Source organism: Urtica dioica, chromosome 5 (genome assembly GCF_054948205.1).
Source record: "Urtica dioica subsp. dioica isolate 48M chromosome 5, U.dioica_male_clone48M_v1_H2, whole genome shotgun sequence".
NCBI lineage: Eukaryota > Viridiplantae > Streptophyta > Magnoliopsida > Rosales > Urticaceae > Urtica > Urtica dioica.
In genome coordinates, this window is record NC_142760.1 from 20,690,920 (window position 1) to 20,699,955 (window position 9,036).

General features: G+C 41.4%; 1 pseudogene; it reads right to left on the reverse strand.

The window, feature by feature from the left end:
• Positions 1 to 1,107: 1,107 nt before the first annotated feature.
• On the reverse strand, positions 1,108 to 5,841 carry LOC149397600 (uncharacterized; annotated as a pseudogene).
• Positions 5,842 to 9,036: the final 3,195 nt, after the last annotated feature.

A 9,036-nucleotide genomic window follows, 5' to 3' on the forward strand; every position in this document is an offset into this window, starting at 1 on the left:
CACTGCTTGGGAGGCCACAGGAGCGCAAGAAATATTTTTTGGTCCCAGTGACGTTATCGGGGTTGTTAACGCCCTCAGAACGTACGGGTGGCTGACTACTTATCTTTTCTCAAGTCCGAGAAAGTAGAGTTTTCAGAAGAAAAGAAGAAGATGGACAGAAGTGATTTCGGGCTGAACAGGTTGGGAAGTCCCCTCCTTCTAGTGCCAAAATGTTGTCACATGAAAATGAACAATAATTGTATACCACGGGTCGTTCGATCCAAGGCCGGACCAAGTGATCGCACCCGGGCCAAAAGTGTGAACTCGAAAGTCTCGAGCTAGGCTTTCTCCGATCAACCCACCTCTCAGAGGAGAGAAGGAGTGAGGAGGGGGAGTGACCGTGCCTTATGTGTCGGCTGCCTACGTACCCGTGTGATGAGGGATCAGGTCAGAACGTAGTTCAAGGCGTATGTAACGCAGAGTGAGGCGCGGAGCCTGGAGGGTGTGATATGATCCTTACCAACAAATGTGATAAGACCCAATAACAATGATTGGAAAAAGACCCCAAGATCTGCAAAGGACTAGAATGTTGAGACTTGACCCAATATCTAGAGAGATAAGAACCAAGCCTACAATATATATGACGCCACACCAAGATACTCAAGATGATCACTTAAGAATCAAGATGATAAGTCAAGTTGCTGAACGCCACAAGAAAACTTGATAAGTTCAAAAAGTCTTTTCAAGAACAAGAAAGACACAAACTCACATATATTTCATTCAAAGGGGAATTGTCCCTGATTACATTCTCCTAAACACTTATTTATAGCCTTGGAGAGGCTTTACAATCAGCCAAAAACGTTTTGCTCCAACAGCTCTAAAATCAACATTTAAGACACTAGTAATAAAAGCTGAAATCTAAATGCAAATAACTCTCAGCCCTTATAACATTGAAACTGAAAGTTTTTGACATAAAAACACACAAAACAACACACTAAATGGGTATAAACACCCCAAATTCGTCCAACTATTCTGAGTGGTTACAAAAGTAACTCCCAAAAGAGTGAACAGCCTTATTTATTGTTAGAAATGTGGATCCAATGCCTAAAAACGACCTAGGCATTCTGATTACTCTTGTATAACCTTAATCATTGTAATTAGGCTCTCTTGCTTTAGATTTGCCTCAACTTTGGGCCCAAATGAGCTAATTTGTTGAATCAGCCCATTTAGAGCCTCTTTGAATTGTTTGGCCTTAAACCTTGTGAGAGGCCCACTAGGCAAACTTAATGGATCACTTGAAAGTTTTCTTTTAGTCATCTCAGGTCCACTTGTATCCATTTGAACTCCTTGATCACTTGCATCCACTTTAGCTCCTCGATTCGCATCATTCTCCCCCTCTTGACAGCGATTTGTCCTCAAATCATCACCTACATCAAAATATGATAGATCAAAAACATTAAAGCTTGCACTAACACCATACTCACCAGGTAAGTCAAGCTTGTAGGTATTGTCATTGATGCGCTCCAAAACCTGGAATGGTCCGTCACCCCTTGGAAGTAATTTGGAACGCCTTTGCTCAGGGAATCGCTCCTTTCTCATGTGCAACCAAACCCAGTCCCCTGGCTCAAAAATCACTTTCTTGCGGCTCTTGTTGGCATTCTTTGCGTATTGCTCAGCCCGTCGCTCTATGTTTTGCCTTGTCTTCTCATGAATCTGTTTCACAAGATCTGCCTTCTTTTTCCCATCCAAGTTAACTTGCTCACCAATAGGTAAAGGAATCAAATCCAAAGGTGTTATTGGATTAAAACCATAAACAATTTCAAAAGGAGAGAACTTAGTTGCAGAGTGAACACTACGATTATATGCAAATTCAACATGTGGCAAACAATCTTCCCAAGCTTTCAGGTTCTTTTGAATGATAGAACGCAACAAAGTGGATAATGATCTATTTACCACTTCAGTTTTCCCATCGGTTTGTGGATGACAAGTAGTAGAAAACAATAGTTTTGTTCCCAGCTTTCCCCACAACGTTTTCCAAAAATAGCTCAAGAATCTCGCATCTCTATCAGAAACAATTGTGCGAGGCATGCCATGCAACCTAACAATCTATTTGAAAAACAGGTCAGCAATGTTTGATGCGTTATCAGTTTTGTGACATGCAATAAAATGTGCCATTTTAGAAAATCGATCAACGACCACAAAAACAGAATCTCTCCCCCTCTTAGTCCTTGGTAATCCCAAAACGAAGTCCATTGAAATATCAACCCAAGGTGCACTAGGAATCGGAAGTGGTGTATACAAACCATGTGGTTGATGTTTAGACTTGGCCTGTTTACAAGTTATGCATCGCTCACAAATCATTTCAACATCTCGTTTCATATGGGGCCAATAGAAATGTTCATGCAACATACCCAATGTCTTAGCTACCCCAAAATGACCCATCAAACCACCAGAATGTGCTTCTCTAACAAGTAGTTCACGTAATGAAGAATGAGGAATGCATAATTTATTTTCACGAAATAGAAAACCATCATGAATGAAAAATTTTCCATTCGCCCCATTAGAACAACATTCAAAGGCTGCCCCAAAATCAGAATCAGAAGCATACAATTCCTTAATGTACTCAAATCCAAGCAACTTAGAATCTAGAGTAGAGAGTAGAACGTACCTGCGAGATAATGCATCTGCCACAACATTCTCCTTACCTTGCTTATATTTGATCACATACGGAAATGTTTCAATGAACTCCACCCATTTCGCATGTCTTCTATTCAATTTGTGTTGGCCCTTCAAATGCTTCAACGACTCATGATCCGTATGTATCACAAATTCTTTAGGCCAAAGATAGTGCTGCCAATTTTCCAAAGTCCTCACCAATGCATATAATTCCTTATCATAAGTAGGATAGTTCAGGGCTGCCCCACTCAACTTTTCACTAAAATACGCAATTGGTCTTCCTTCTTGCATCAAAACTCCACCAATTCCTAAACCTGAAGCATCACACTCAATTTCAAACGTTTTAGTGAAGTTAGGCAAAATAAGCAAAGGAGCATTAGTTAATTTTTTCTTGATCAGTCTGAATGCCTTTTCTTGCTCAGCTCCCCATTTAAATGGGATGTTCTTCTTGATGACTTCGGTTAGCGGCGCTGCAAGGCTACTAAAGTCTCGAACAAATCGTCGATAAAAACTAGCCAAACCATGAAAGCTTCTTACCTGACTTACCGAAGTAGGCGTTGGCCAATCGTGAATTGCCTTCACCTTTTCCTCATCAACTTCAATCCCTTTAGCACTTACAACAAAACCAAGAAACACAAGCTTATCCGTGCAAAATGTACATTTCTTAAGATTTCCAAATAAGCTTTCTTTCCTCAAAACTTCTAAAACCAATTTTAGATGTGCAACATGATCCTCAAGGTTTTTACTATAAATCAGAATATCATCAAAGTAGACAACAACAAAATGTCCAAGGAAAGTACGTAAAACATGGTTCATAAGTCTCATGAATGTACTCGGGGCATTGGTTAACCCAAAAGGCATAACTAACCATTCATACAATCCATATTTTTTCTTAAATGCAGTTTTCCACTCATCTCCTTCTTTCATTCTAATGTGATGATATCCACTCTTAAGATCAATTTTAGAAAACACACACGATCCATGCAATTCATCCAGCATATCATCTAAACGAGGAATAGGATGTCGATACTTTACCGTGATGTTGTTGATGGCTCGACAATCAACACACATTCTCCATGTCCCATCCTTCTTCGGCACTAGAATCACCGGAACAACACACGGACTCATGCTTTCTCTCACATGTCCCTTCTCCATTAGCTCACTGACTTGCCGCTTAAGTTCCTTAGTCTCCTCCGGATTACTTCTATAGGCTGGTCGATTTGGAATTGTGGAGCCAGGAACAAAGTCGATTTGATGTTCGATCCCTCGAATAGGAGGTAAACCAGGAGGTACCTCTTCCGGAAACACATCTACAAATTCCTGCAAAAGAGAGAAAACGTTGCTCGGCAAAGATCTGGCAAGATCATCAGTACATAAAAAGGCCTCCTTGTACATGAGTACTATAAGGGGCTGATGGGTGAATAATGCCCTCTTGATCTCACTTTTTTTTGCCATGAGACTAACTTTTTCACTCATGTTTCTCTCTTTCTTTTCAAATTCCTTTTTTTCATCTTTTTCTCTTTCCGTTTCTTTTTCTCTTTCTTTTTCTTTTTCTTTTTCTTTTTCTTTTTCTCTTTTTGTTTGTAATTTCAATTGATCAGCAAGAACTTGATTGGGACTTAATGGTACAAGTGTAACAGGTTGCTCTTTAAGAGTAAAAGAGTATCGATTGGTGAAACCATCATGTGAGACCCTCCTATCAAATTGCCATGGCCTCCCCAAAAGCATGTGACAAGCTTCCATCGGTACCACATCACAAAGCACCTGATCTTCATACTTGCCAATCGAAAATGCCACAAGAACTTGTTTTGTCACCTTGATGTTTTCACTATCATTAAGCCATTGAAGACGGTAGGGTCGTGGATGCTTCAAGGTAGGCAGCGCCAATTTCTCGACAAGTTCATTGCTCGCGATATTCGTGCAACTTCCTCCATCAATAATCACACTACACACTTTCCGGTTCACGAAGCATCGAGTATGAAACAAATTCTCGCGCTGATTATTTTCTTCTTTCTTCACTTGTGCACTAAGAGCTCTCATCGCCACTAATAGTTCTCCATCGACTGGGTATTCACCATCGCTGCAATCCTCAAGTGGTGGCATGTCCTCATCTACTTCATCTTCCTCATCCTCCGACTCAAGCTGACCTTGTGCGTTTATCACCATAACCCTCTTGTTTGGGCACTCGCTGGCTATATGTCCTGAACCTCTACATTTGAAACACTTTATATCACGTGTTTTAGTAGAATTAGCCTCTTTGTTACCTTGTGTAGCCCCTGGTTGTTGTACGACGTTTTTCAAAGTGTCAAATTTAGGCTTGTTTGCTTGAAATTCATCTCGTCTAGAGGCTGCCCTCCACGAATTTGTTGACGACATACTTGGTCCTCTCCTAGCCATGTTCCTTCGCTTTAGTTGCTGCTCCGCTTTGATGGCTTGGTGCACCATATCGGTCAACTCCACGTGATGTTGCATCTCCACGACATCTGCTATCTCACGATTTAGTCCATGCAAGAATCTGGCCATCGTTGCTTCTCTGTCCTCCACCACGTTTGCCCTTATCATTGCCACCTCCATCTCCTTGAAATACTCATCTACACTCTTTATTCCTTGAGTTAGACGCTGCAATTTGTTGTACAACTCCCGATGGTAATAACTTGGAATGAATCGCCGCCTCATGATGGCTTTCATCTCCTCCCATGTCTCCACCGTGCGCTCTCTATTTCTCCTCCTTTCTTTCAACAACTGATCCCACCATATTATGGCATAATCAGTGAACTCAATCGCTGCGAGCTTCACCTTCTTCATCTCCGAGTAGTTATGACACTCGAACACCATCTCTATCTTTTGCTCCCACTCCAAATAGACTTCAGGTTCATTTCTCCCCTGAAAAGAAGGTATGGTCACCTTTATACTCCCCAAATCATCATCCCTTCCAGGCCTTCCCCTCCTAGCTTCTCTATTCCCATTACCACGCCCAAACCTGCCCCGATTATGTTGACGCTCTTCTCCACCATCTTCAGCAACCTCGTCTTCAACACCTTCCGATACATCACCCTCTTCTTCAGCTCTTTGTGCTCGTCTATTGGGAACATTTGGTGCATGATTTGCTGCCATCCCTTCTATTCCATCAATCCTCGCATTTAGTTGCTCAAACTTCTCCGTCATCAACGCCACGAATGCCTCCATTTGAAGATTTCTATTAAGTGGTGGTTGTACGTATCTCCCACGATCAGATTCGTTTCCTGACATTTAAAATATATATATATTTTTTATTAAAAAAAAACGTATCTGTTAGAGGACCTCACAAACACTCGCTCACGTGTTTCTCTCAATAATGTATCCGCTCAACACTCGTGTTTAGAAATAAAATGGCTTTTACCCTCAAATAATCTCACACTCTTGCCTTTTTCCACTCTAGTGTTTTCTTTTGTTCTTAATCAGACTAAGTAAACAACAAGTGTTTCGAGTAGCAATTCAATGTGTGAAACAACTCAACAAATCACGAGACTCAAAAGCAAAGGATAAGATATGAGATAAACAACCCACACTACGTAAACTAAAAAGCTCAATTACCAATTCTAGAATCAGACCATAAAACAAAACAAACAAAAATACTACAACGATAGACTGAATTCTTTCTTCATTTGGCTTTTTTTTTTTTTTTGCTTTTTTTTTTTGCTTTTTTTTTTCCCCTTTTTTTTGCCTTTTTTTTTAAATTATAATGATAAGAAAACAAAGAAAACTGAAAGTTGTGCGAAAAAAAAAGGGGAAAACCTACTTTTTTTGTGCTTTTTTGTGTTTTTTCTTTTGTGTTTTTTTTTTTTTTTTTTTTTTTACTTGAAATGACACAAACGAAAATTAAAATAACTGATAGACAAACTTTTCCTTAGAACCCAAGCTCTGATACCAAATGTTATGATCCTTACCAACAAATGTAATAAGACCCAATAACAATGATTGGAAAAAGACCCCAAGATCTGCAAAGGACTAGAATGTTGAGACTTGACCCAATATCTAGAGAGATAAGAACCAAGCCTACAATATATATGACGCCACACCAAGATACTCAAGATGATCACTTAAGAATCAAGATGATAAGTCAATTTGCTGAACGCCACAAGAAAACTTGATAAGTTCAAAAAGTCTTTTCAAGAACAAGAAAGACACAAACTCACATATATTTCATTCAAAGGGGAATTGTCCCTGATTACATTCTCCTAAACACTTATTTATAGCCTTGGGGAGGCTTTACAATCAGCCAAAAACGTTTTGCTCCAACAGCTCTAAAAACAACATTTAAGACACTAGTAATAAAAGCTGAAATCTAAATGCAAATAACTCTCAGCCCTTATAACATTGAAACTGAAAGTTTTTGACATAAAAACACACAAAACAACACACTAAATGGGTATAAACACCCCAAATTCGTCCAACTATTCTGAGTGGTTACAAAAGTAACTCCCAAAAGAGTGAACAGCCTTATTTATTGTTAGAAATGTGGATCCAATGCCTAAAAATGACCTAGGCATTCTGATTACTCTTGTAGAACCTTAATCATTGTAATTAGGCTCTCTTGCTTTAGATTTGCCTCAACTTTGGGCCCAAATGAGCTAACTTGTTGAATCAGCCCATTTAGAGCCTCTTTGAATTGTTTGGCCTTAAACCTTGTGAGAGGCCCACTAGGCAAACTTAATGGATCACTTGAAAGTTTTCTTTTAGTCATCTCAGGTCCACTTGTATCCATTTGAACTCCTTGATCACTTGCATCCACTTTAACTCCTCGATTCGCATCAGGGTGTTTTCGACAAAGGAGACGGAGCGCGGAGGAGTCCTCGGCGACGTCTCAGAACTCTAGGATCGAGTGACCCGAGAGAAAATGTGTGTTTTCTCTCTTTTGGAGACGTGGAAGACTCTAAGTCAAGAGTTCCTTGTCGTGGCGGAGATTCCGGACGCGTAGGCGATTTCTAGTCGGAAATGGTGGACGCGTAGGCGATTTTCAGTCGAAAACTGTTAGAGCACTCGTGGGCTCGAGAGAGGCGGCACTCGGGAGTCCCCGGAAGTGCTTCGGAATCTCTGAGAACGAGAAATCGAGGAGAATCCGCTTCAAGCCAAGGATGGCATCTAGAGAAGCAGAGAGAAGTTTCAAGTTCCTTGAGAATAAATGGGATGGCTTTCCCCTCAATGAAAGGGGGTATTTATAGGTGCTTGGGGGCCTTGAGAGGCTTCTTTTTCGTCTGTATGGGACTAGGGGGCGTTCTCCCTTCAAGTGGAGGTGCACGGCGCGCGGGTCATCGGGCGCGGCGCGGGATGCGCGGCGCATGGGGCGCGCGACGCGGGCGTGTCTTGGCGCGGCGGGCGGTCTGCCTGGCGTGGCGCGCTGCCTGCCCGGCGCGGCGCGCGGCTTGCTGTGCGTGGCTGGCCGGCGCGGCGTGCTGCGCGCGCGGTTTCCACGATGGGCGCGCGGTGCATGGTCCGTCTCGTCGGACTCTTGTGCGCCTTAGCGGTCTTCGGTTATCACGCTTGTTACGCGAAATATGAAGGTCTCTACTTGACAAGAGTGACTCAACTCGAAGAGCGAGGCACGACTCAAGGAGAACGACTCAAGGGCTCGACTCGAGGAGAATTACTCAACTCAAGGAGCGAGGCTCGACTTGAGGAGCTGAGAGTTTGGCACGAGGGCTTGTCAGTCGACTCGTGACGGAAGGCTTTCCGCTCCTCAGGACCTTCGGCCTGAGCATCGGCCCTTTGAGCGGCGCGTCTTCTCGGCTTTCTGGGTTTTCCGAAAACGACCGACAACAGTACGTGGCTGTTCCGAAAGTCCAGTTTTTAGGAATCCGGATTTTCAGCCCCACTACCATGAGTTATAGAACTCTAATGAGAAAATTTTCTTGAGAAAAAATGTTTTTTTTATAAGATTCTAAACATAATGTGAAAGATTAAAATGTTTTGATTTTTGAAAGTTTAATTGAAATTGAATTTTTTCAAAACTAGTTTGAATTTTGAAAAACCGTTTTCATTTTCAAACTTGAAAATATTTTGTCATCCAAATCAAATAAGTTTTCAAAATGTTTTCAAAACTATATCTATATCACATATGTTCAAAATCTATATGCACATGAAAATTTGAGTGGGAGGTCTCTTCGTAGACATGCCGAAAAATAAAAAGATGTGTAATCTCAAACTTTCAAGTGTTCGAGTGAGTTGAAGTTCACACTTCCCTCATGCACTTTCCCCGAATAGAAAATACGAAAAGATCCGAGTATGTACCTTGTGCCTTTATGCACTAACACTGCTCTGAACATGAACCTCTAGGATTCTTTTCTAGTTGTCCGCTCTATCACTCTATAACTAGGAAATCGGTTTCGGAACCTATAAGAGTCG